The following is a 5,440-nucleotide window of genomic DNA, read 5'->3' as shown; positions in this document are numbered from 1 at the left end:
TGCCAGCAAACATTTTCTCAATCCGCGTCCAGATGACGACATCCATCAGACGTTGCGTCACGACGTGACTTTATTTAGACTTTTTTTCGACATGATAACATTAGGGGGGATACGAGCTCACATAACACATATTTAACTAAAAAAGCACTGCCAAGAATGATTTCCTCTATCTACTGCTGTCTAGTGCTGTGTGGAGATGAAGACATCCAGTCAACGTCCAGTCATGTCAGGACGTAGATTCCACCTCTGATTAACGTTGGGCAGGCGGGTTGATATGACGTCTATCTGAGGGGTTAGATGACCGGCGGATGACAACGTCATTTCAACGGCGTTTAGACGGCATCGGTTTACGTTGTTAAAAACTATTCAAAATGATGGAAATATGTTTGTGAATGGGAGAAAACAATGTAGTACCATCAAGTGTATTGGCGGGGTGGGCTTAAATGTTTGTTATTCTAGCATCCATCAAGGAACTATTTTCCTCGCGTAGTGAACGCACCTGGTTTCAGCTGCGGTGCGGCGGCAGAAGAAGTTTTTGAGTTGGCGAGGAGAAGACACAGACGCGTGTGAAAGGTGAGCTTCGAAAAATAGTGTAATTTAAAATGAAAATGTGCTTGGTAAGACATTATACGTTCATGAGTTACATGTTAAAGTTCTGATTTTGTTGCTGCATCGTGTAATGTTACAGATATCTGCTGCATGTTATTCGTAACCGAGCGGCGGCTAACAGTATAGTAAGCTAGCAGGCGAAATAGCAAGGCCTACCCTGATACATCGAGTGTAGCATCGATGTTAAACCGAGGATATGTTCACAAAATGTACATTTTAAATTCAAATTCATACCAAGGAAACAGAGTAACCTCTTAGAAAAAGAAAAGTTTGCTGCTGTGAAAAGTGTATCACTGCATTATTTTTTTTATCATAAGCAACATGCATGGCTATGACCTAACAGTATGACAAACATTTTAAGATCATGACACACTAACGTTACTGAGCTTGATGTCATATTTAGCTATCTCTACCTGAAACAGGACTATATTTTTGTGACTCTGTCTCTCCCATAGGCCTGTATTGATAACTATCTTTTCAATATCTCACTTTACAGGTGTATTGCTGTGATAAAGAGACGCATACCAGGTAAGATACACACACTAAGGGTGATGGGGGCTTGAATGATTGTGAAGATTTTACCATCATTGCTCACATGGCCTACAGTAGTAGCGGTTCAAAAGTTCCCCTCCAGGCTGAAAGTCAGATGAATGGCCTAGGTTTTCCCTATGTTTTCCCTTCAAATCCCAGCCGCAGGAGTGGCAGCCCCTCTTTCTCATGAGAGTGTCCATGTTTTGCTGTAACTCCACCCATTCACTGAAATACAGGGTATGACCCTCACAAATTCTCATCGCCAAAAGTCATTCTGATGTCATCTGAATGTCCACTGACCGCCAGAGGCAGCACTTAAAGCACCTCTGGTCATAATCATCATTTGATTTGATTTGTGATGTGAAATGATAACAGGCCTATGCGCTGGCCACTGTTTTATTCAGAAATGAAGGCTAGTAATACCTCCTGTCAAATATTGGATCACAATGTAATCGTTGTGAATCTCCATTTAAAGATTCCTCTTTTAATTTTAATTTCAGGCGATTTAAATAATTTTGGAAGATGTTTGCAGCTGTGCAGGTATTCAGTGCATGCCTTATGTCTTAGGTCAGGGAATTAGCCTTATCATTAGGGATGTTGCTGATGCTCATGTGTTTATCTACTAAACAGGATTTTATGTGTGTTAGGATGTGTGATGTGTGGTGTCATGTACTAGTAAATAGTAAGCAGCTGAATTAGCATTATAAACCCATCAACCTTTTGTCTGCATTAAGTGGGCAATTGGTCTTCCATTGTCACACAAATCAGAGAGGCAACATGCAGCTGGCTGTGAGGGGGAGGTTACTGGACGGCTGTGGGCCTGAACTTCTCCTGAGCTCGGCTATCTCCTGTTACCATTTCATCAGCAGCCACAGTGTTGGCAGATTACTCTGGAAATGTGATTCTAACCCTGGAAGACCCACTGTTGCAAAAATAATAAGTCAAACAATTTTCGGTCCTGCAACATTACTTGGATTTAGTGATCTAATCTGTCAATCAATATGTCAGATTGAAGTACTTAAAATACCCTCCATATTTTTTACTACATTCTCTAGAACATGTATATTACTGTGCAAGATATTCCCTAGACTTTTTGAAATAACTTTTTTTTTTTATCATTGTTGCAATATTACAATGTTGGGTAAGAGTAGTAGTCAAACAGCCCTGTTGCAGTTTTTAGCTTCCTTCAGTTCTGTGAGAAGTTTCCTCTTGTCACAGAAAGCAGGACCTTCAAGACACTCCTGCTCATGTTCTTATTGTAGCTCCGAGAGCATGGAGTGGCAGACTTACTTTTAGCCTAGCAGGCATAAACAACTGAACCCAAACATCCACAAATACACACAGGCGGTGCGACCCCTACTGGGCACAACAGGGATCATCATGAATGATCTACATTTTCCCTTTGTACTTCCTTCCTTGACCCAGGTGGACAACAGGATGGTTAAAGAGGAACTCTTAAGGATTCCATCCTCAAACCTGCTCCATGTGTCCCTTAGCTCCAGAGTCCTAATGCTGGTTAAATCAATGACTTGTAACTAATGCCTATAGGCTTTATAAGGAACCATCAGAAGATTCAGGCTACTGTGTGGGTCTAAGAAGTGGTTATGTCATTACTCTTTCAAATCCCAGGACAAAGTCTTACTGTAATTTATAAAGTGCATTTTACATCTGAATAGGTGCTCTATAATTTTTTTTTCTTGTGTCCTCTCTCCAGCTGCTGTGAAAAGATGGAGCATTAAGGCCACAGATGTGGAAATAGAGAATGCAATGATGAATCATCTAAAGCATGCGCCAGCCAGAAGCGGGGGGAAGGAGCAGATCCTCGTCGCTGACTGTTAAGCCTCCTTGGCTATGACCTGACTTTACAAAAAAAAAATTGTTCTCTAATAAATATATTTGTTTTACTTGTTTATATGTTTTCAATACAACCAGTTGAATAGATCTTGTCCTGAATGCTTTCCTTTTATTATTCTACCTATTAGTCCATGCACCACTTGTATTTTACAGTATAGCCTAGGTGAACATCACAAGGATATTTTAAACCTTCAGGTTTATTTGCTATCAAAGTTTCCGTCAGGTTCACTTTTCCAAAAATGCTGATGTGATCTGATGTCTTTGACTTTTTGAAGTCAATGCAGCTTGAGATTTTTTTTTTTGCTAAAATTGAGAAGTTTGTTCAAGTATGTGTATATTAGAGCATTGAGAATTACACATAGGATATGCAGCACAAGATCTGTGCTTTTCATAGAATTTCTAGATATGATAATGCCAGTTATAGACACCTTTTGAAATGCAATACATTACATGTGTAGACAAAAAGGTTGAAATGTAAGCTATATTGCAATTCGAAACGACAAAAGTTGAAATGTTGATGTAAAAATTATGCCGTCTAATAGCCGTCGAAATGACGTCGGTCATGGCACCGACGTCAGGAAAACTTTCATTTAAGCACCTCAAATAGACGTAGAATCAACCTGTTAGATCGACGTTAATTAGACGTGAGATAGACGTCATGAAGTAGCCTGCTCTGAGACGTTGATAAGTCGTCTAAACGACGTTGAAACAACGTAAAATGATGCCGTCTATTAGCCGTCGAAATGACGTCGGTCATAACACCGACGTCAGAAAAACTTTCATTTGAGCACCTCAGATCGACGTCGAATCAACCTGCCTGACCGACGTTAATTAGACGTGAAATAGACGTCAAAATGTTTGCTGGGTAATTAATTAATTTGAGACGTAATGTTGATCAAAGTCCTTAGTCCGGTCACTTCTCCGCTGTTTGCTCCTCCCCCTCCTCTCGGTCGACTCGTGTGTATTGTTTTCAACGAGCTTTTGATAATCAATCAGTAGATTGATGAATTATCATGTTACAATATGCGCATTTATGTAGTCCTGTCTGTCTGTCATAAGAGATTACGATACGGGACACGTTTGTGTCACGGACTCGCGGTGGCACAGACACAGCTGGTCACAGCTGTGACACTGCGCTGGCCCGTCCGCTCTGTCCGCTCTGATCGCAGGTTTGGTTCCAGCAGCGGTGAGGGAGGCAGAGAGCCTCCACTCTCCCTCTGACGAGCTACAAGTCATTTTTCTAACATCACAATTAGTCTGAAGCTGGTAAAAATGAAACACAAGGTAAAAATCCTAGATAGTTCTTCTGCCCTGCTCCGCTGATCAGAGCGGCGTCCCTAGCAACGGCCCGTTTTACTTAGCAACGGTCTGTTATACAGAAATAAAAGACTCTAAATGCAGAATCAGTGAGTAATTAATAAGAAAGTAATCAAAATGCAGAATTCAAAATATCCATGTTATAAAAAAAAAAAAAGTGAATCCCCTCTTTTTGTGAGACGCCCATGCTGCCACTGATAGACTGCCTGCAGTCAACCATTTATTCCGCCTATAACTTTACGTCTTTTGGGATGGAATAAAACTGCAGTCCGGGGTTTTTTTGGCGACTGCTATCACAGTAAACAGCACAATATAATCCTGGCATCTTTCAAATAACGTCAATTTTCGGTCTCTTGCTTATTTCCTCCTACTACTCCACTTGTTCTGGTAACGTGACGCTGTGATCTGTGCCCAGATTGCCCTGATTCGGACACAAATATGGCGGCGCAAAAACACAGTGACGTCATGTGAATCTAATGAATAGCTACCCAGCCTACTTGAGGGCAGTACTGGGCAAATTACTTTGAAAGAAGAAAAGAAAAAGAAAATAGAAATAAAAATAACAACCTCTAATATTAATATTTTGAAAATGATTTGATGGCCCACCTGCAATACCTACTGGGCCGCGACCCACAGGTTGGGAAGGGGTTCTCAACCTTTTGTAAACTTTTCATGTATACTTTCATTGTGGTAGGAATAATGGGGGAAAAAAAGCCTATTAGGGTGTATTTTGGACATATGCCATTAATGTATTGCTCATTTGCATATTCAAATTCATTTTCAAAGAAACTTGTCATACAAAAAATGTTACTTTTCATGGATACTTTCAATGTGGTAGGAGTAAAGGGGAAAAAAATAGCCCCATTGGGGTGTATTGTTTTCTGGCCTTATTGGCACCATAGACTTTATACAGTAAATCAATCTGGGATTGATTAGAATTAAACATATTTCCCCAACTATGATTTCTTAGGATTTGTAGTATGTTGTTCTGGACACCTCATACAAATGATGTATGGTGAAAAAAACCTCAGTGGTGGTGCTCCAGGTCTGGAGTCTGTGATATAGCCTGCCTGAGTGCAGCTTTTAGAAAGTCCTTATGAAGTAGGAATTTTCACATATAGCTTATGTT

The 5,440-nt window shown here is 40.4% G+C and overlaps 1 long non-coding RNA gene across 1 annotated transcript; it reads left to right on the top strand.

The window, feature by feature from the left end:
• The first annotated feature begins 1,103 nt into the window (after positions 1-1,103).
• Positions 1,104-3,044, top strand: LOC311007655. Its single transcript, XR_014596434.1, has 2 exons — positions 1,104-1,137; positions 2,855-3,044. It is a non-coding gene; the product is annotated as an uncharacterized lncRNA (long non-coding RNA).
• Positions 3,045-5,440: the final 2,396 nt, after the last annotated feature.

This window comes from Trachurus trachurus (assembly GCF_905171665.1).
Source record: "Trachurus trachurus genome assembly, chromosome: 24".
NCBI lineage: Eukaryota > Metazoa > Chordata > Actinopteri > Carangiformes > Carangidae > Trachurus > Trachurus trachurus.
This window is presented reverse-complemented; position numbering and strand designations above follow the sequence as displayed.